This window comes from Diceros bicornis, chromosome 2 (genome assembly GCF_020826845.1).
Source record: "Diceros bicornis minor isolate mBicDic1 chromosome 2, mDicBic1.mat.cur, whole genome shotgun sequence".
In the NCBI taxonomy this organism is placed as follows: domain Eukaryota; kingdom Metazoa; phylum Chordata; class Mammalia; order Perissodactyla; family Rhinocerotidae; genus Diceros; species Diceros bicornis.
The window spans coordinates 69,786,187-69,809,203 of record NC_080741.1 but is presented as its reverse complement, the minus strand read 5'-3'; the positions used below and the strand labels follow the sequence as shown (position 1 = coordinate 69,809,203).

Here is a 23,017-nt window from a genome sequence, read left to right as displayed (position 1 = left end):
GACATTTCTCCAAAGAAGTTACACATGGCCAATAAGCACATGGAAAGATATGCTCACCATCATTAGTCATTAGGCAAATGAAAATCGAAATTACAATGAGATACTGCTTGGCACCACTTAGTTGGATGGTTATAATAAAAAAGGCAGACAATAACAATTGCTGAAATTGTTGGTGAAAATGTGGAGAAATGAGAACTCTTGTAAGTTACTGGTGGGAATGTAAAATGGTTCAATCGCTCTGGAAGACCATTGGGAAGTTTCTCAAAAGGTTAAACAGTCACATCTGACTCAGCAATTCTGATTCTCGGTATGTACGCAGGAGAAATGAAATCATGCCTACACAAAAATGTCTACATCAGTGTTCATAGGAGAATTATTTAGAATAGCCAAAAAGTAGAAACAACCCAAATGTCCATGAACTGAGGAATAAACAAAATTTGCTATGGACATACTATAGAATAGTATTCAGCCATAAAAAGGATTGAAGTACTGATACATGCTACAACATGGAAGAACCTTGAAAATATTGTGCTAACTGAAAGAAGCCAGACACAAAAAAGCCACATATTGTATAACCCCATTTATATGAAATGTCCAGAACTGGCAAATCCATAGAGATGGAAATTAGATTAGTGGTTGCCAGTGGGAGAAGGGGGGAAGGGGAGTGACTGCTAATGGCTACAGGGTTTCTTTTTGGGGTGGTAAGAATGTTCTAAACTTAGATTGTAATGATGGTTTTACAACTCTGAATACACTAAAAGCCATTTAATTGTATAATTTAAAAGGTGAATTTATGGAATGTGAATTATATGTCAAAGAAGATTTTAATATCTCTTTGTCTGAATTTCCTTACTTATAAAGTGAGGCACAGCTAACACTTATTGGATGCTTTCTGTCAGCTCGTGCACGAGTTAGCAAATGTTTCCGTGAAGTAAATATTTTAGGGTTTGCAGACTCGACTGTCTCTGAACTCCCTCAGTTCTGCCATTGTAGTGTGAATGTAGCCATAGACAATATGTAAATACATGAGTGTGGCTGGGTCCCAATAAAATTTTATTTACGGACACTGAAATTTCAATTTCATATGATTTTCATGTGCCAACAAAGAGCATTATTGTTATCTTTTTTCCCCAATCATGTAAGAAGGTGAAAATCATTCCTAGCTTGAGGGCTGTAAAAGGCAGGTCGTCAGAGGGATTTGGCCATCAGGCTGGTCGTTTGCCGACCCCTGTGCTGCTGCCATACTGAAAGCTCTAAATAAGTGTTAACAGCCTCTCGAGGCTTGTCCCCATTTCACAGATGAGGCAATTGAGAGTTTCAGGGACTGAAGCAAGTCACAGAGATACCAGGGCCGGGCCTTGATTTGCTTTGGTTCCAGAATCGGTGCTCTTAAAACTGCCATGCACCCACCATTCCTGCCTGACCCATCCAGATCAATTGAGGCAGCTTAGACCCTTCTAGCTGTGGTGTCGCTTCAAGCTTCACTGACTTTGCCTCTGTCCCTCCCTGGTGCTGTCAGGTATCTTGCATCCTCCAGTCTTTCTGGAATGGCCACTTCTTTTATTCTCTTCTAGTGCTCTTTTCTAGATTGCTAAGCCAGGACCCACATTGGGCCTCGGGAAAAGCAAATCCACCACCTTGCCTCCCTTTCAGACTTTCCTCGTGACTCACTTCTTCTGGGAAGGCGATGCCTCAGCCACCTTTTGACCCTAAATCCAGCTGGAACCGAGTCCGCCTTGCTGGCTGCTGTGCTCTCCCCTTATCATCTGTCTTTCGGCAGGCTGGCTGGCTGTGCACCATTTAAACTCTCTGCAGTGACTATTTTTTAGAGCCTCTTTTTTAATTTAGTGCCCAGAACTTGGTTAGGACCTTCAGGGAAGTTAAAGCCCCGGTGGCACCTTCCACTTAGAGGTCTCTCGCTCGCTCAGGCTAAGTGCTGTGCTACTCTTTCCCACTCTGCATCTCCCGTCCTTGGATCCTTGTCAGACCGTCCCTCCATGGCTCAGGTGGGCAAGAGGCAGAGGCCGTGGGGAGGTAAGTCACTTTTCTGTCTCTGCCTGATAATCATGCTTACCATTCAGTACATGTGCTGCCATTGGGGAAAATGGAATGTTGTATATAAAGCATCTCCTCCTATTTCATCCTCTGTTACTCCCGTAGAAAAACCATCATCACGATGGGTTTGCGTCATGACACAACAAGAACGTGTTAAATGGGACTATAGAACCTTTCCCACGGGGTGGCAGAAAGCTTTGTTATGCCTCTGCTAGGATTCAGTTCATTTCTCAAACACCCATGCTTTACCTGCAAGGATTTTCCTCCGGAAGCTATGTTTTCTGCATTTTTCTAAGATGGAGCAACAACTCCAAAAAAATAATAAATAAAAAGAAGAAAGAAAAGAAATAGTTTAGAAGTGCTTAAGTGATTAATGTAAGCTCTTTATTTATGACTCATAATGTGGTTGAGAAAAGAGTCCTTCTAACTTTAGTACTGTTTCCATTCCAAGCAATTTGGACTGTGTTGAGTATGAAAATTCAGTGTCTGTCCAAAGAAGACTCTGCCAGTAGCAGACTAGGGTGACTGGCCTGGACCAGGTGAAGACACTGATCATCTCAGCAGTTGGGTAGGGGATGGTAAGGGTGGGTGAATTACATTCTTCTGCAATTCCTAGGTTGCACGTGAATTATTGAGAATCCAGAAACTTACCTTCTTTAGCGTAAAATATTTTAAAAATAATACTTGGAAGGATTGTTTGGTTCTAAAGAACAGAGGGGAATTTGTTGGAATGATTTAGAGTTGCATCATGGAATATATGGGGAAAATTGGGAACTGGAATCCTCAGGAAACAAGGCACCTTCTCTCTGTGTCCCTTTTTGTGTCTCATTGTGTCTTGGCTGTGTGTGATTTTTCTCTCTCTCCCTGCACACTGCCTTGACAGTCTGCAAATGGCCCATCATGACTGCCCCCAAGAGTCACCTTTGGTCCCTGAGACTTGGAGGATGAGGATTCTGTCTTACTGTATCTATATACTTAGTGTTCTTGCTAGGAGTCTTGGTGTTGCAGACAGCTAACAGACAAGCCAAGGACAGGAGGACGGGGAGGCATGGTGTTTATTAAAAAGATGCTGGGGAGGCCGGCCCCGTGGCATAGCGGTTAAGTGCGCGTGCTTCGCTGCTGGCGGCCCGGGTTTGGATCCCGGGCACGCACTGATGCACTGCTTGTCAGGCCATGCTGTGGCGGCGTCCCATATAAAGTGGAGGAAGATGGACACGGATGTTAGCCCAGGGCCGTTCCTCCTCAGCAAAAAAAGAGGAGGATTGGCAGATGTTAGCTCAGGGCTGATCATCTTCACAAAAAAAAAAAAAAAAAAGATGCTGGGGTAGCCCTGGGATGCAGCCATATCTCTGAAGGGAGCAGACCCAGGAAGTAGAATCATCAGGAATTTTGGGCAGTGTCCTCTCATTTCTCGTCTCTGATTCTCACTGTACATCTGCTTTGCACTGTTCTCTGCAGACTCACTCTCTGCTTCTCAGACCACAGCCTGTTGGCCCTGAGTTCTCAGTGGACCTACTATGTTCTCATCTAGTGAAATTGCCTCGTACCTGGAGGTTAGGTTCTAAAGTCAGCATGTCAGGTGAAAATTACTTGTGGTTACAATTTCCTTTGAAAGTCCTGGAAGTCACTGGTAAGTGAGGTGAGATGTTCACAGTCTGTGGGGATGTGGGAACAGAGACCCACTAAGGCAACATCAGGTTTTCAGCTTCTTTTGCTCTGTTTGCTCATAATTTGCACTATTAATAAACGTGCTTTCTCCCCCCGCACCCCCCCCCCCCGCACCAGTAGTTACTGTGGTATTAGTTAAGCTTGAATACAGTGTGATTTCACTATATCTTAGTACAAGTTCACTGGGGAAGAATTTAAAGCATTTGATAGGCCCAGCTCGGGCCGTGTGCTTGTCCCTAACCCAGCAGCTCTGACTTGGAGTTGTCGACTACATTCAGGAAATGTTCATACTTTTTAATTTAGGATGCCTCCCCTACCCACCACCAAAAAAAGAGATGTAGAATAGATAATGGGAATGAGACAAATAAAACCACAACCTAGAAAAATGATAGTTGGAGTCTGGTCCCTCGCTCTGGTGGGACCTTGAACACAGTATTTTCAACGGTCTGCATTAGAACCGATTGTATACCATCGTTCACATGCAGATCCTCCTGAACAGCCACATGCAAAAGAGTGAAAGTAGGGGGCCGGCCCAGTGGTGCAAGGTGGTTAAGTGCACGTGCTCTGCTGTGGCGGCCCGGGGTTCGCCGGTTCAGATCCCAGGCACGCACACATGCACTGCTTGGCAAGCCATGCTGTGGCACCGTCCCATATAAAGTAGAGGAAGATGGGCATGGATGTTAGCCCAGGGCCAGTCTTCCTCAGCAAAAAGAGGAGGATTGGCAGATGTTAGCTCAGGGCGGATCTTCCTCACAAAAAAAAAAAAAATAGAGTAAAAGTAGACCACTATCTTATACCATACACAAAAATTAACTCAAAATGGATTGAAGACTTGAATGTAAGACCTGAAACCATAAAACTCCTAGAAGAAAACAAATGCAGATCCCCTGACCCCGTCCCATACCTGCTGTACCTGACTCCTCAGAGATAGAGCCTAGAATCTGCATTTTTAATTAAGCCAGATGATGAATCTTATCCACACTAAATTTTGAGAATTACTGCCTCTAAGAGAAAGCTCTCAGGCTCTTTCAGCTACGTCTCGAGTAAAGCTTTCTAACCCTAGAGAGAAATAATCGTGCTCTTCTCCTTTTGGGGCACTTGGCCTTCATGTGACACTGAGGGTTAGGGCTTTTACTCATTATGTGTTACAACCACCTTCGATCTGTTTTGAACAGGGTGGGTTCTAAATAAGAAATTTTGGATTCTGTTATTATTTCTCATATTTCTTGAATCTCTCTGGAGGATTCCTTCATATTAGCTGAAAACTTCCATTATTCATTAAAAGTAGAATAAGACTGTGCCTGAAATTTGTCTGGAAGGTGTTTTGCATATCTTCCCAATCTGTGCTATTGTCCCTTTAAAAGATCAAAAAAATTCTTTAATTCTGCAGAATTAAGGAGTTGGGAGGGGAGGTGGATTTGAAAGTGCTCATAGAATATACATATCTGGAGAATACATCTCGCCTAATTAACAGTTGTGAAATATTGAAACAATGTATTTTTATTTCATATTATGAAAATTAAAAATATTTTTGTAGCAGTTGAATAATCATTGGCTGCTGTAAAAGTATTTTCTTTTTTTTTTTTATTGATGTTTTAATGGTTTCTAACATTGTGAAATTTTGGGTTGTACATTTTTGTTTGTCCATCACCCCATATATGACTCCCTTCACCCCTTGTGCCCACCCCCCACCCCCACTGCCCGGGTAACCACAGTCCAGTTTTCTCTGTCCATGTGTTGGTTTATATTCCACATATGAGTGAGATCATACAGTGTTTGTCTTTCTCTTTCTGGCTTATTTCACTTAACATAATACGCTCCAGGCCCATCCATGTTGTTGCAAATGGGACGCTTTTGTCTTTTTTTATGGCTGAGTAGTATTCCATTGTATATATATACCACATTTTCTTAATCCAATCGTCAGTCCAGGGACACTTAGGTTGCTTCCACTTCTTGGCTATGGTAAATAATGCTGCAGTGAACATAGGGGTGCATAAGCCTCTTTGGATTGTTGATTTCAGGTGCGTTGGATAGATTCCCAGTAGTGGGATGGCTGGATCATAGGGCATCTCTATTTTTAATTCTTTGAGGAATCTCCATACCGTTTTCCATAGAGGCTGCACCAATTTGCATTCCCACCAGCTGTGTATGAGGGTTCCTGTTTCTCCACATCCTCTCCAACATTTGTTGTTGTAAAAGTATTTCTTAAAACTAGTATGATAACCTTAACTTCTGGTAGATTATGAACTCTATTTCTGGTTACACAAGCAAAATGTATCGCCAGGGTCCTATGCTTTGGTTTGAATTGTTTAGATAGGACTCATTTTTGTTTCCTTAAGTGATGAAGTGTGTATGTCTCAGTACATCCTACCTTCTCCCCTGAAAATTTATGCTTAAAAACACATCATGAAGTTATTGCTAGATGCGTGGTTGGAGTGGCCAGTGTAAACCTAGTTGTTGCTTAAGGCGCTTTCTGTTCTCTCCCTGTGGAAGGGCGGGGCAGGTGGGGAACTGGGAGAAGAAGCTTCCCTTTACTTTTCCTGCCAAATTCAGTTAAAAAAAAAAAAAAAAGTGCCCCACCTTCTTTTCATCTCCTCTCGGCACAGTGGGGTCTGGATTGGGAGGAGATTTTGGCACCATTGGCAGTTTTAATAAGCAAGTTATTCTTGTAGATGTACTTTTAGATTTCGTACCTTAAGAAAACTCAAACTGACACCAAATTAATTTCTTAAAAAATCGTTCAACTAGGACCTGTCTCACCAACAGTTTTGGGTAAAAAATGTAGATAAGATGATAGGCATCCGAGGAGTGGATTTGGTTGTGGGAACATCCATTTGTTTGGTGTTTGAGTAGCTACATTTCATAGTTTCTTTACTATGCTGGGTGGGCGTGGGGGAGGAAGTTTTGCAAGAGAGGAAAAAAAGAAGTCTGCCCGTAAATTTTATGGAATCCTGTAGGACCTGAGTCTCCATCTAAGTAAACAAATAAAAGGGAAGGTAGACTTGAGCACGAGGAAGTCACATACATGAGTCTCTGTACAGTATTTTGAAATGCTGGAGTACACAAAGCACATAGTTGGGCTACAAATGTCATGCGTCCTCCCTTTTACCAGCATAATAAGGTAGAGTCATATAAACTATTGAGTCTGGAGGACACTAGTTGAAGGATCTGTCCACTTACACACACGTGCATTCCCAGACAAGCCCTTTCTTTCCATGTGGGTTTCACCTTGCTGGCCCATCCCAGACACTATTGGCTTGAAGATTGTTACCTTTACCTTGTCAGAACTGATAAGTCATTCCTGTCCTAAATGATCACACTAGAGATAACCCTGCAGTTAGATAGGGAAGCAAAAGGAAAAAGGATTGTCCTGAGAACATTGGCTGTTATGTAGTCCCCTCTCTTTCCTAACAAGACTCCCTCCCTCCCTCCCTCCCTTCCTCCCTTCCTCTTTGTCTCTTTTTTCCCTGTCTTTTTTTTTTTCCTTGACCAAGTTGTTCCTCAAGCAGAATCTCTTATTTATACCAGGGTGGACTTGAAATGTATTGCTCTGAGCCCTTTCCTGTTGAGGATTCCAGTTTCTTCCCTTAGAACAGTAGTAGTTCTCTGCTGCAACCAGAGCCAGGAGGGTAGCTGAGTGGTTTCTTGCTCAGAGCCGCTGGCCAGGCAGCTGTCTGGGCTGGTGGTTGAGCGGCAGGCAGGCCCTTCCCAGGTGATCTTGGGAAGCAATACCTTTGTAAATCCCATCTCCTCAGGGTCCCAGAATTGAATCCTAAGCCTTGATTTGAACTGCTATCTCCTGCTTTGCTTGAGCATCGCACTGAGCTCTGGGCCCGGAAGAAATTATGTTTATTTATGTGTGTCCTTCCTCAGAGGTAGAGATAGTGGAAATAAAGAACAAAGGTTTTATTCACACCTAAACTCCGAGTTAAACATAAGGAAGTGAAGAACAAGTTTCAGCTGTGCTGTTTAAATTGCACTGGAGGAAAGTCTTGTTAAAAAGTCATGATCTATTTTCATTTCCACGGTGGGGGCCAGTTTGGGGGCAAAATGGCAAAATTAGTGCAAGTTAGCTCAGCCTTCTTCCTTCTCCCTTCCTGGATGGTGGGCTTTTCTTGAGGCTTGATCCATCCTTCCATATGGTGTGGAATCACATGGCCCTGGGTTCAAATCCTAATCCTGCTAACCTACAGCACGTTTGAGCTAAATTGCTTGATCTTAGTTTTCCTGTTGTAAAATTGAAATAATGAACATACCTGCCTTGTATGGTTGTTGTGATCGTTAAATGAGATAGTGCTTATAAAGGGCTTAGCACAGGATGTACCTCATAGTACGTACTGATTTTGTGAGAAATGACCTTGTAAATAATGGCCTTTGGGTTGACAGTTCCCCTTCAGATAGGGAGTTTGATGCAGTTTTCCAAAGAGGGTGAAGGAGACTTGGGTAAGATAACACCCAAATTCATACTTTCTTCCAAGCTTGGATTTAATTTAAATGTAAACGGGAAGACAATATTGTTTCAGCTGATATGCACGGGAAGTATTGACACATACTAACTGGCTCTAGTAAATTAAGGATGAAAACCTTGATTTGATTCTCAAACTAAAAACTTTTTGTGAAGTCAGGTCAGCACACAACCCAAACCATTAGGGCCAAGAGCAAAGAGCACTGATTTTCTGACCTGGCTGAGTCTGGGAATCTGGTGTTGGAGGTTTGGTTTTTAGTTTTCTTTTTAACAGTCACAGAAAAGCCTCCTGTATTAAAATCTCAGTTATGTCTTATAATTATACTTGGGGCAAAGTTTCACCTTATATGGCATTCTCTTTCAAAACCAGGAATGTTTCTTAGCTTAGCCCTGCTGGTAGGTAAACATTTCACAATCACCATTTGTTGTAGATACTGAAGACAGACTTTCTTAGAAAACAGCTCGTAAAGAGCACCCTTTTGTCTTCCTTCTTCCACACCTAACCCCCCATCTTTAAGCCACAATTTTGACTTTTTAAGTTCTGTGAAATTATGCACTCCTTTCTTTTGAGTAAGCTGTCATAACTACCACACATGTTTTAACTACCACACATGTTTTCTATGCCTGCTTACCATATTCCTCTTTTTTTTCTTATTCAGGTAGCCAACCTCCTTATAATTTTGTTTGTCTAATTTAAGTGTTTCTTCAAATTGTACTCTCTACATAAATCAGGGTAAATGAGTCTGAGTCACTAACTTCAAATTAATCTGTGACCTCCATGTTCCCTGACAATATTGGAATGGAATGCCAGCGGTCCACATACTTTGATATTGTGAATAATTTTTGAGGACATTAGAAGGTCAAACATTATTTATTATTTCTCTGAGTTTGCTTGATGGCAATCACAGCTCTGGAGAAGTCAATCAAGTCTCTTGATAATTCTGTTTAGGCGGTATATAATTAGACGTTTAAAATTAGTTAAGTGTCTGTTTTGCTATGCATTTCACATTCTCTTTGGGAAAGCTTGTTTACCAAATGACTTTGGGGACATCTTTTTCTTCAGCTTTTTCCTTTCCCCTGAGCTGGGAGTTTGAAAGTTGGGGAATTCTTTCTACTTGTATTACCTGTTTGTCAGCAGTTTACTGGAGTTGTTTTTATTTAACACTGAACAAGTGCTGAGAGCTGTAAGCACAAACATGTTTTTATAACGAGAACAAAAAAGAAACCACAACAGTGCCTGCATTGTTGGGGATCGGCATTTTTAGGTGTGTATTTTTAAAAAAAATCTATGCCTAAAGTCCTTGCACTTTTTTCTTTTTTCTGGCATCTCAATGTCCTTCTGAAAACACCATGGTCTTTCTCTTGGAATGACCCAAACTTTGTATCATTATGGCAGAATTGCCATCGGTAAATTAAGGAAAGGTGGGATAGCGAGCAAATACGGCAAGCTGTAATTTAAAAGCAAACGAATTTTTATTTGAAATCAAAGTGTAGGCAGTACAGGATGAATTGTTTAAAAGTCAGGGTGATTTTTGAGTCTTAAACAAGAGGCTTCCCCTTGGCATTCTGTTTTGGACCCTTTGTTAAAAAATGACCTAACGTAACACAAGCATCTTTTTTTTCTGTTTGTTTTTTTCCTCCTGTTGCACGGATTGTCCTCTCATGAAAAAAAATCTTATATTTAATTATACTGTGATAAGGCCTTTTGTTTCTTAGCCTCAAAGAAGAGGAGCAGACTGACCTGGATTCTGGTTACTCGCTACCACTTTCGTATTAGTCATGATGGCAATTGATGGGGTTGGACTTGAAACCAGGTCTGTATAGAGCTTGAGCTATTGTTCTTTGTTTATAGCTTCTAGCATATTCTGTGCTTTTTTTTATGAGATCAGCTAGTCTAATCTATAGCCTGAATGTGGATATTGAAGGTTTTCATTGGTTAAGGACTTAGTGAGAGTCTCTCATCTTGGGGGCACATCTTCAAAACAGGATTCTTCCCAGTTTTCTGGGTGAGAGTGAGCTTCTGGAAGGCAGGAACTGCGTCTTAATTTCAAACTAGCTGGTCTTCCAAGTGATACTTGACAGAATCATTAGCCATTGTTAATCTAATAAATCTTTGCTGGTGGAAAGTTGCCCAACAGTCATAAATCACCTGTTACTGTTCTGACGGGCTGCTCTGGTGTGAAATTGGGATTGTTCACTGCACAAGTGTGCCTGGGAGAGGAGGTGAGTAGGCGCTGAAAGCCTACCTTTGCTCTTCTTGTCAGGCCCTGGCCCCTATTTGTATCAGCCTAGAAAAAAGGAGGCTTTAAAAAATGTTTGAGTAGAGTGCCTTCTTCTGCTCACCAAGCCTTGCAGGGCTACATCCCTGGAAGAAGGGGCCTCTTCTAGTTCATATACAGGCATGGGTGGGGTGGCTGAGGCATGGGAGGTGATGCAGTACACTATCACAGCACCATATTCAGGGCTTTTTAATAAATATTGATTGAAATGTAAGACCCTAAAATGATTCATTTGCTTCTTAGAGCCCCGTTTCTACTTTGGATGGAATTCCCTTACTGTATTAATTTTTTTGCCCAATTTTTATTCCTTGCAGGCCTCTCTACGATATGTCGTTTGTATTTAGACTGTTACTAACGGTGCATTTCAGCAGTGGTCATTTGTATTTATTGACCTAGTTTTCAAGATTTCCCTGGCAGAGAATGTCCACCTTGTCGGCTGAGGGACAGATTTGGGCCTAAACTCTGGATTCTTGCTTCATGTGCAGACATGTGCGATCTGTAAGTGACCCAGAAGGAAGGGGCTGGCCCTGTAGTTCTTAGATCATCATGTATCAGTGTCAGCCTAACTTTGGTCATTGTGTTGACTGACATCAAGTACCATGAGTACTCTCATTTCTTAAACTAATCATTTCTTTGTTTTACCAGATTTTTTAAAATGTAAATCATTTTACATCAAAAAGAAACTACATTTATTATTGTAATTAGAAAACAATCACTTGCCATAAGTGATTGGTAAGGATAAAAATAAATTCAAGGGCCTCAGCAAGATAATGAGGTGGGGGAAGACTAAAAAGAAGGACGATGGTAGAGTCTTCCTCATTTCCCCACCGTTTCAGAACCTTGTCCACGGTATGTGCCGTGGCTCTCAAAAGTGGCTGTATATGAGAACCACTTGGGAATTTCAAAATCACGTGTCTTCCTAGGGCCACACATCCAGTTGATTTAGAATGAAGACCTGAAATCTGGTTTGTTTGTTTTTTTTTTTAACGTTCCCTTGATGATTGGCCAGTTTGTTTTTATCTGACATTAGTGACTATTAGGGATTTTCTTAAAATAGGTTACCATTGTTTCGTAGCAGCCTATATTCTCGGTTGCTCTCTCTAGCCGTGGAAAAATAGGTGTTTCATTCAACATTGATGTTTCCTTTTATTCCTAAAGCTAATTTTTTTTCCCGCCCCAGTTTTGGCGAAATTATGTATCACTTGTGATAATTCATTTTAAAAATTCCTGAGCTGTGTGGCGCACTTTCATGAAAATTCATTTAGATAAAATTAGATATTATTGTTTAATGAGGTGGCATTTCAATTTAGACCTTGCATCAGGCATATACCCAGAGTTTTTTATGGAAGAGTTAGGTTCATTTGAGTAATAAAGGCTGAATCATGGGGGCTTTAATTCTTAATCGCTGTGAGGATTGTTATCCGTGGGATGTGAGCTGTCTTAGTGGTATTCAATCAAGTGTCCACTTAGCCATGACTGGAAGTAATTGCTCCCAAGTGGGCCGCACGGTGACCTGTTAATACTCGCTTTGACCCTGTGACCTTGTCTGCCCCATTGTTTAGGATTTTATAGCAGGCGAGTCTGCATTTCTCTGGGGTCAAGTAGATATCTTGAGGTCAAACATTTTCTGATTACCGCCTGGTCCACACTGTAAGTCGGCCAGAAGCTGTTGCATTGCTAATAGTCATTGCTTTGTAGTGGAACATGAACAGTTTGAAAATTGTCTTCCCAGTCTGCATGTAAACAGTTTAATATTTTACGGAAAGAAGTTCATCTTGTAAATTAGGTATGAATAATACATTTGTAATTACTCCTTGTGTCTTTAAACACTTGTGTCTTAATTGGCTTGCTTTTTTTTTTTTTTTTTTTTTTTAAATATATTTGCATTTACCAGCAAGTTAAAATTAACTCTTGTAGAAACCTAGTAAAGTTAGGACAGAGGGTACCAGGCCTCTCTGGTCCACCGAGACTTAAAACTTGATGGAGTTTTTAATGCACCTGGGAGATGGATTCTTTCTCTTTTAAACATTTGTTTCTAGCTGGACCAGCGAGTTGAGATTGTTTCCTGTTTTTGGTTTTTCACCCTTAGTTTCATGTCCCAGTGTTACTTTGTGTTGATCTTTGTTGATCGGTAACATAATACATTTTTTTCCGAAAGTTGCATGGACACATTCCCCCTATCTGTGAAGAGTTGAGTAATCCACTGTAACTACATCTCTCAGCTTTGTGGGTGATCCTTGCTGTTGTGCCCTCCCCCCAAGTTAGCAGAATCATTAAGTAGGGGGAGGGAAGGAATGCAGCTTGAAAGGTGATCTCGTCCAGCTTAAGCTCACAGTCCAGTCACATCTGAGTCATCGTGGGTCTGCCATCACTGTCCACGCTTTATCCCTTCGTGTCGCTTCTGAACCTTTCACGCGATGGATTTTCTACGAATGCTCATGTGGAAAAGTACAACTAGAAAAAAACAAGAACAAAGGAAAACATACAATTAGAAAAGTTGACAAGTAGTGAATTTAGAACGTCACCCAAGATGACTCTGGGTGTCACCCCAAAAATAAAATATTGATCTTCAGAAGAAAAATCAAGTGATTCTTCCTACCGTTTTGAATGTATTATTCAAAATAATATATTGGTGTCTTGGCTATTTCTTATTAATCTAACATTAAAATCTTTACATATAGTTTGGCTTAAGAAAGCTTTAATCGATAAAATTTAAGGGCTTTTTTTTTTATCTTAAGGTAGGTAAATTGCTTCTTTCTAAGTTGAAGTTATCTGTGCTATTGTGTTTAAACTTTCTTTTTGGGCCAGTTTCTTTGTAAGTTAAGGGTAGTATCGTTAAACACCAGAAAGATAGGGCAGATCGTTTGTCAAAAAATTTGTACCCTCCTTGGCTTAATATGAAAAGATTCATTTTGCTAGTGTGGAAAGGGTTAGTACAATCCTGAAGCTATGTGTACATGCACATACCCGTGCGAATGTACAGAGAGGCAGTTCTCAGACTATGGGCTGAGGTACCTGGGCTGCAAACTCACAGGGGCTGCCGGAGGGAAATACAGTGGTCTGCAGCATCTGTTGGACACTGTGCAAACTATTAGGTTATTCACAGTTTTATTTTTAGATTGTGTTATATTTATATTGATAGTGTTATATTTTTGCATAGCTGGGTTTTTGGCAGTTGCCATGATAAAAAGCAAATATACTATTCGAAGTATCAACATCGAGCAGAAAACGAGGGTGACAGTGTTCAATCTGATTTCAACGTTTGAGAAGTTGTGCAGTATGCAACAGGCACATGTGTCATATTAGTGAGTATTGTGTTGTCTAAGAATGAAGTAAAAATATTTTTTCTTTCAATTTATGTATTTTTCCCCAATAGCTACTAAGTTGTTAGGGCTAATAGTAGTTGTTTGGTTAGCCCTAACTACTTAATAAATAGAGTTGTTAGCATTTCTTTGGCCTTGGGGGTCAGAAGGGAGGGGGGAGGAGTGCCATAAAAAAATTACTAAAACACTAAGAGTGCTGTAAACTGAGAAAGTTTGGGAACTTCTGGCATAGATGCAAAAAATATATCTGTGTTAAGAAAGAAAAAGTGGTCATGGAAGGCAATTTAGAAAATGTAGGTAAGCTAAATGCAGAAAATAAAAACTGTCCTTGATGCTGCCACTCGGAGATATACACTCTTGATATTTTGGTGGAAAAAAGTGTTTTTGGCTTGCAAGTAGCAGAAACCAGAAGCAGCTAACTTAAGAAAAAAGAATACTAATTTTAAGCCTAAATGGGTGTCCCATGGGTGCTAAATGCAGAAAAGGATGAGAAGCAAGATCTAGAACACTTGTCTGCTACAATTCCTCTAGTTCTTTTTTTCCCTTTCTACAAAAATTATTTTACTTTTTTTGTGTGTGTGTGTAAGGAAGATCGGCCCCGAGCTAACATCTGCCAATCTTCCTCTTTTTGCTGAGGAAGACTGGCCCTGGGCTAACATCCATGCCCATCTTCCTATACTTTATGTGGGACGCCACCACAGCATGGCTTGACAAGCCATGTGACAGTGCGCGCCTGGGATCCGAACCCCGGCCGCCAGCAGCGGAGCAAGCGCACTTCACCACTATGCGACGGGGCCGGCCCCTATTTTACATTTTTAAATGAAACTTGGTTTTGGTGGGAAATAGAATCCAGTTTGGAATATTCTCCTTAGTTCTTCTCCCTTTTATTCAATTTGTGGTGCCCAGACTTCAGCTTTCCTTGGTCCCTCTTCCCTGTTTCCCACACTGTTCAAGCCACGCATGCCTTAGTGGAAATACCTGTGGTTGATGTTCTCTGTCACTTCACTGTCAGCTGGCTTCGGTCTTAATCAGCCAGCGCAGAGGATGAAGGATGCTGGTCACTGTCCTTGTCACACTCCTTTCCCTGGCAGCGGTGGGGAGAAGGCAGGGGCCTGGCAGCAATGGAATCATACCGTAGAGGATAGCTTGGCTCTTGATGCGGCATGGCGGCCATTCTGAACTCATTGCTTAAGTTAGACCTTTCCTCCTTCCATTCCCCCGTCACTCTCTCCTTCCTTGCCTCCCTCAGCTTAAACAACAGAACTTGTTTTTTTATTGATGTTTTAATAGTTTTTAACATTGTGAAATTTTGGGTTGTACATTTTTGTTTGTCCATCACCATATATATGACTCCCTTCACCCCTTGTGCCCAACCCCCATCCCCCACCCGCATTGCCCCTGGTAACCACAATACAGTTTTCTCTGTCCATGTGTTGGTTTATATTCCACATATGAGTGAGATCATACAGTGTTTGTCTTTCTCCTTCTGGCTTACTTCACTTAACATAATACCCTCCAGGCCCATCCATGTTGTTGCAAATGGGACGATTTGTCTTTTTTTATGGCTGAATGGTATTCCATTGTATATATATACCACATATTCTTAATCCAATCGTCAGTCGAGGGACAGTTGGGTTGCTTCCACTTCTTGGCTATGGTGAATAATGCTGCAATGAACATAGGGGTGCATAAGCCTCTTTGGATTGTTGATTTCAGGTTTATTGGATAGATTCACAGTAGTGGGATGGCTGGGTCATAGGGCATCTCTATTTTTAATTCTTTGAGGAATCTCCATACCGTTTTCCATAGAGGCTGCACCAGTTTGCATTCCCGCCAGCTGTGTATGAGGGTTCCTATTTCTCCACATCCTCTCCAACATTTGTTGTTTTTTGTCTTGGTGATTATAGCCATTCTAACGGACGTGAGGTGATATCTTAGTGTTGTTTTGATTTGCATTTCCCTGATGATTAGTGATATTGAACATCTTTTCATGTGCCTATTGGCCATCTGTATATCTTCTTTGGAGAAGTGTCTGTTCATTTCCTCTGCTCATTTTTTGATCAGGTTGTTTGTTTTTTTTGTTGTTCAGTTGTGTGAGTTCTTTATATATTATGGAGATCAACCCCTTGTCAGATGTATGTTTTGCAAATATTCTTTCCCAGCTGGTGGGTTGTCTGTTCATCTTGATTCTGGTTTTGTTCGTCTTATAGAAGCTCTTTAATCTGATCAAGTCCCACTTGTTTATTTTTTCTTTAGTTTCCCTAGTCTGGGTAGGCATGTCATCTGAAAAGATTCCTTTACAACCAATGTCAAATAGTGTGTTGCCTATATTTTCTTCTCTGAGTTTTATAGTTTCAGGTCTCACCTTCAGGTCTTTGATCCATTTTGAGTTAATTTTTGTGAATGGCGATAGCAGATGGTCCATTTTCATTCTTTTGCATGTGGCTGTCCAGTTTTCGCAGCACCATTTATTGAAGAGACTTTCCTTTCTCCATTGTATGTTCTTAGCACCTTTGTCGAAAATTAGCTGTCCGTATATGTGTGGTTTTATTTCTGGGCTTTCAATTCTGTTCCATTGATCTGTGTGTCTGTTTTTGTACCAGTACCATGCTGTTTTGATTACTATTGCTTTGTAGTATGTTTTGAAGTCAGGGATTGTGATGCCTCCTGCTTTGTTCTTTTTTCTTAGGATTGCTTTAGCTATTCGGGGTCTTTTGTTGCCCCATATAAATTTCAGTATTCTTTTTTCTATTTACATGAAGAATGTCATTGGGATTCTGATTGGGATTGCATTGAATCTCTAGATTGCTTTAGGTAAGATAGACATTTTAATTATGTTTATTCTTTCAATCCACGTGCATGGGATATCTTTCCATTTCTTTATGTCATCATCGATTTCTTTTAATAATGTCTTGTAGTTCTCATTGTATAGGTCATTCACTTCCTTGGTAAGATTTATTCCTAGGTATTTTATTCTTTTTGATGCAATTGTAAATGGCATTATCTTTTTGAGCTCTCTTTCTGTTAGTTCATTATTAGCATACAGAAATGCAACTGATTTTTGTAGATTGATTTTGTACCCTGCAACTTTGCTGTAGTTGTTGATTATTTCTAATAGTTTTCCAACAGATTCTTTAGGGTTTTTTATATATAAAATCATGTCATCTGCAAATAGTGAGAGTTTCACTTCTTTGTTACCTATTTGGATTTCTTTTATTCCTTTTTCTTGCCTAATTGGTCTGGCCAAAACCTCCAGTACTATGTTGAACAGGAGTGGTGAGAGTGGGCAGCCCTTCCTCGTTCCTGTTCTCAGAGGAAAGGCTTTCAGTCTTTCCCCGTTGAGTATGATGTTGGCTGTGGGTTTGTCATAAATAGCCTTTATTATGTTGAGGTACTTTCCTTCTATTCCCATTTTGTTGAGAGTTTTTATCATAAATAGATGTTGTATCTTGTCAAATGCCTTCTCTGCGTCTGTTGAGATGACCATGTGGCTTTTATTCTTTGTTTTGTTGATGTGATGTATCATGTTGATTGATTTGCGGATGTTGAACCATCCCTGCGTCCCTGGTATAAATCCCACTTGATCATGGTGTATGATCTTTTTAATGTATTGCTGTATTTGGTTTGCCAATATTTTGTTGAGGATTTTTGCATCTACGTTCATCAGAGATATTGGCCTATAATTTTCTTTCTTTGTATTGTCTTTGTCTGGCTTTGGTATCAGGGTGATGTTGGCCTCGTGGAATGATTTAGGAAGTGTTCCATCTTCCTCTATTTTTTGGAATAGTTTGAGAAGGATGGTATTAAATCTTCTTTGAATGTTTGGTAAAATTCACCGGAGAAGCCATCTGGTCCTGGACTTTTAGTTTTTGGGAGGTTTTTGATTACTATTTCAATCTCTTTACTTGTGATTGGTCTATTCAGATTCTCCATTTCTTCTTGGTTCAGTTTTGGGAGGTTGTATGAGTCTAAGAATTTATCCATTTCTTCTAGATTGTCCAATTTGCTGGCATATAATTTCTCATAGTATTCTCTTATAATCCTCTGTATTTCCTTGGTATCCGTTGTAATTTCTCCTCTTTCATTTCTAATTTTATTTACTTGAACCTTTTCTCTTTTTTTCTTAGTAAGCCTGGCTAAGGGTTTGTCGATTTAAACAACAGAAATTTTTTTTTTGTCTCACAGTCCTGGAGACCAGAAGTCCGAGATCAAGGTGTTGTCAAGGTTGGTTCCTTCTGAGGGCTCTGAAGGAGAATCTGTTTGATGCCTCGTCTCTTAGCTTCTGGTAGTCATTGGGATTCTTTGGCTTGTAGAAACATCACCCTGATCTCCCCCTTCATCTTCCCATGACATTCTCCCTGTGTGCGTGTCTGTGTCCAGATTTCCCCTTTTTATAAGGACACCAGTCCTATTGGATTAGGGCCCACCCTATTCTAGTATGACCTCATCTTAAATTACCTCTACACTGACCCTATTTCCAAATAAGGTCACATTCTGACCTACCTTCTCTTTCTACTCAGCTCATGTAGTTGAATTTAGGAAAAGTAAATGTGCAAGTGCTGTGACTGCTCAGAATATTATGGAGCAGAATGCAAAACCCAGGGGAATTTGAAAGGAAAACCGTGGGGAAGAGACATGCCAGTGTCTCTCCTGATTTCACTGTCGGTCTGCTCCTGCTTGTGACCACCACATCCTCCCTTTGTGCAAACATCAGAAACTGATGTGTACAGTAGATGAGCCCAAGTCACAGTTGTACTCCTTTCTTTTCATATGACATCAGTGCACAGTGTTTTGATGAATTTATAACAGTACGTGGGTTGATTGACAGGGGGTGGCATTGGCCCAGAAAGATCCTGGGTTATGGTAGCAGTCTTAAAGCTCTCTAGTGCCACCTGCTATATTTGAAGCACTTGATATAAATTGTATGTAACCCTCACAGTCAGTCTGGGCAGTGTCCAGTGCCTTTTCCATCTTGGGTATGAGGACATTGAGGATCAGCAAAGCCAGTTGCCTTGCTCAGGGTCACATAGCTGATTCAGGATGGAAACTCAGGCTTGTCTAAATTTAGAGCCTGTTTTCTTTCTGTCTCTCTGTCTCTGACTTACTAAGTACCCCAATTTCTTAGCCTCTCTTGGAAAACACCATCACAGGAAAAGCAGTCTGGTGGTATTTCCTGTCTTTTGGGTCTGTCTGTCTCTCTTTAAACAGAGTAGAGTTTACCCTGAGAAATATGAATATTACGAAAAGAAAAGTTTCTCTAGATTGGATGTGCCAACATGGACAGACGAGCCTAGGGACCCTTGCCTCTGTCATTGGACAGCTGCCTGCTGGGAGCTCCATGTTTCTGGTGCCAGTGTCTCTCTTGGAATTCTTGCCAGGCCCAAGGGTTTGCTTGCAATTGCTGGTGCGTGGTGTTTGGGATGTTTGTGGGTGGCTGTTTTTATTTTGGTTTTGTTATCTGCCCTTTGTAGTAGTAACTCTGGCATCATTTCTTGCAGCTCAGATGTTCTGTGGCTTTCAAGCAAAGAGACTTGAAAATGTACCAGTCAGAGGGCTTTATAAAAAGTTTGGTGTCTTGGAGCCAAGGCCGAGCTTCTTTGGGCCATTGGTGACACGTTAAAATGTCCTTTGGGCCTTTGTGTGTGTAATTTCCTCTGCCTAGAATGGGGGTCAAACTTGGAAGTCGACAGGGGCAAGCACACACCTGAGATGGGTCAGTTGGGATGTTCAGCCTCGTCCCCTCATTGCTATGGGAGCAATGTTAGTTGTTGATGTGGCCAGATCTCCTCCTCTTGTATCTTCCAAAGAAACCACAATACTTAAATAAAAAATGTTTAGTCTTGATGATTAAGTGTTGGAAACTAAGTCTTCCTCGTCTGCCCAAAGCAAAACACATCTCTGGAGCATGTTGCGCTCTCGGGTCATTGATTTGCAGTTTTAGGCCTACAACAGAGCTTCTGGCCCCCAACCACCTTCTCCTTTTCATTTCAGATTAGTTTCAGGGAAGTAGCCTTCCCTGATATTCTCTGTCAGTCCCCTTCAGTCTACATTAGGAGCCCTCCTATGCTGCTGTGCCCCCCGCAACCCCAACGTAGCATTCATTTCCCTGTATTTTAATTGTCCTTGTACTTCTCTGTCTTCCCCCGGGACTGTGGCTCCTTCCCCATATGTCTACGGTGTTGGCACATAGTAGATGCACACTGAGTGATTGCCGAGTGGACACTGGCGCAAGTCGGGGTTGGGGGGAGGATGGGGAAATGGTCCTCATTTCTCACCTGGTGTGTTTTTCTTTCTAATCTCATTTGCATGCCTTCTGCTTGGTGTGGGTGGCTGAGTCAGGTCATCTCTTTGCTCTCAGATGGCAACTGTCATTGTTGATTATGGCTTGTGACTTTACCTGAGTTGCTTTAGAGAAAAAAACAATAAATGTCATAGAAATTTCAATTGACTTGTCAATGCCAACCTGTTTGGGTTTCTAGAGGCTAAGTGGAGACACAGACCGGCAGGTTTCTGATCTACGCTGTTCTCAGAATTGGAGGATGCCTGATTTACTCATTCCTTTGCTAGAACATTTTAGATCTGAAGCCATTTTCTCCAGGGCAGTCTCACGCTGACATTTTTAGGCCAACTGGAATAGCATTTTGTTGCTGTTCTGGGAAATGTGGGAGAAAGGCCCCCTTATATCCTTGTAAAGACATCCTCAAATCTAACCTTAGTGACAGACAGGGACTATTTCTAATGAGCCGCCAAGAGGTTTGCATCTGATATAATCCTGCAAGGATTCCTGTGGAGTTACATAAGATGGGCTTTCCCTCCTGTTTGGAATGAGAACATTTAAAGGGGTCAGCCAGTTTCATGCTGGGAAGTCACTCTGCACATATGCTAAGAAATGGATATATGTTTTTCAAAAATGTGAACTCTTTTCCATCATTGAAAAGGAATGTAAAATGATCTATTTTTCGAGAAGGTGTAGAAATTGATGAGGCAAACAGAAGTCTATGAGCAGTTCATTTATGGGTTAGAAAAGAACATGTTCTGTGTTTCAGACACTCGTAGTAAGATGAAGAAATGTCCCAAGATAATTGGGGAGACGGATGGAGTTAATAGGGAATAGTGTGTATGGGGGTGTATGCACGTGTGCTTTTTCCTTCTTTCTTCCTGTCTGTGTGGGTTTTTTTTTTTTCTTTTTCTATACTTGGTAGTAGATGTTTACCTAATTTTAATGTTAAATCAAAAAATTATCTGGTCACTTACCTGGCTTTTAGTTGGAAAACTGTGTCCTAGGAACGTTTTTGACATATGTTTGTTGCGTCTGACACAGGCTCCTTTACGGGCGATATCATATTCAGCAGGGCCTGGCCACCACATTTATGGGAAAGTATTTCAGATGCTGGAGAGAACAAAGTATTTGCTCATATCCCAGTGGAGCTAGTCAGCACCTTTACAGAGACTCGGTAGCAAATGCACATTTTGTTATTTAAAGCACTTATTCCACAGTATCATTCTTGGTTTTACAAGTTGGGGAGGCATTGGGCTTTTGACTTGTTTCTTTGTCGCATTCCAAAGACTAACTCTTTAATTTTTTAAGCCAAAGAATACAATTAAAGTTACCTCAAATTAGGGTAAATATAAGGATCTGTTGCACAAAACCAGAGAAACTATGGGAAAATGATGATGGATAAGCTAGGAAAGAGGATGATTGAGTAGAGATGGGGTCCAATGAGAAGGTCCAGGACTTCTCAAGAGAATTCTAATTTTAGTTATCAGAAAGTTAGGACACTCTGTGCCTGGCATCAGACATAGGAGATTTATAGAGGTTAGGGGCGGTCAATCTGCATAGCACAGAATAAGGCCTGGAATCTGACATCTGAGCTACAAGGTCATTCTGTGATGCTATACTATAGAAGGTCTCTTCAAGAGCAAGTTTTACCTCTCTTTGTATGCCCAGCCTTCTGCACAGTTCACACACACTTTTATCCCTTATCACATCAGTGCCTTCATATATGCAGAAACCCCGCCAGTTCCTTCTCCTCATTTTCTCCCCTTGATGTTTTGCACGGAGCCTGGCATTTAGTATAAGCTCAATAAATGTTGGTGGAATTGATTATAATGTCATAGAGGGAAGGAGAGTGTGTTAGTTAATGTAATGCTGGATGCTGTAACAATAAACCCACAAATGTTTAATGGCTCAAACCCAATAAATGTTCTCCTACTGATTGACAGGGCCTCTCTTCCAAGCGTTGATTCAGGTGTCCTTTCTCCATCCATCTTGTGGCTCTGTCATCTTCTATGTGTGGTTTAAAATTTTGGAAGCCTGGAAAAAGAGAAAAGAGGATCACCTGAGTGAAATTTGTATGGACCAGCCCTGGAAATAATGTACATAACTTCCACAAATATTCCATTTAGACAGGTGAAAGGTGTTCAAAAAAGGGGAGAAAAGGGCCCAAGAGTCATTTATGAATTTATGGAACTAGATTATAATTACCTAGACGGCAGGGATAGTATTTTGTATATATTCTTGTCTTTCATGGCATTTAGCACATTTTTCAGCAAATAACGTGAGTTGGAAGGTTTTTGGTTGACTGACCTTGAGCTTGAGTTTTCCCATCTGTAGAAGAATTCTGTTTGCCTAACAAGGGTAGAAGTTTAGAGTCAGGGAATCTTACTGCTGCTGGTGATCTGATGAGATCATCTGGTCCAGCTGACTGTTTGTATTAATTAAGTTTCTTAGAGTTCTTAGAGAGGTGCATGTATTCAGATAAAATGCAGAAAACTCTGTAAAATGTCCAGCAAGATTCTCTCTGATTTCTCCAAGTAGTTGTTCATTAAGAGGATAAGTTGAGAATTTTTCACTGAGGGGGGTTTATTATTCTAATGTGCCATTGTACCATTTCTTAAACAGCTAGTTACTGAATGGATTTGAAATTTTGAGGTGCTATCCAGTGCACCTAATGGATTTCTAGAGGAGAGCTAGTATTGTCACTTACATCCCAGAGGAATATGATGTGGGTGAGATGAAACAGTCATTCAGTGCAGGTAACGGTAGCTTCAAACACTTTACCTAATAATTTCTTTTTATCTTTGCAATAACCCGGTGAGGTTGTTTTCCCATTTTACAGTTGAGGAAACTGAGGCCTAGAGAGGTTAATTAGCTTGTTCAAGATAATGTGGCTAACTAAGTGGAAGAGCTGGAATTTGACCCAGGCAGCCTGCGAAGCCAGGACTCT

At 41.0% G+C, this 23,017-nt stretch overlaps 1 protein-coding gene across 8 annotated transcripts in view; it reads left to right on the top strand.

Moving 5' to 3' along the window:
• FOXP1 (forkhead box P1) overlaps positions 1 to 23,017 on the top strand; it is a 575,925-nt gene that overhangs the window by 43,609 nt on the left and 509,299 nt on the right. The gene's annotated exons all lie outside the window — the stretch shown is intronic.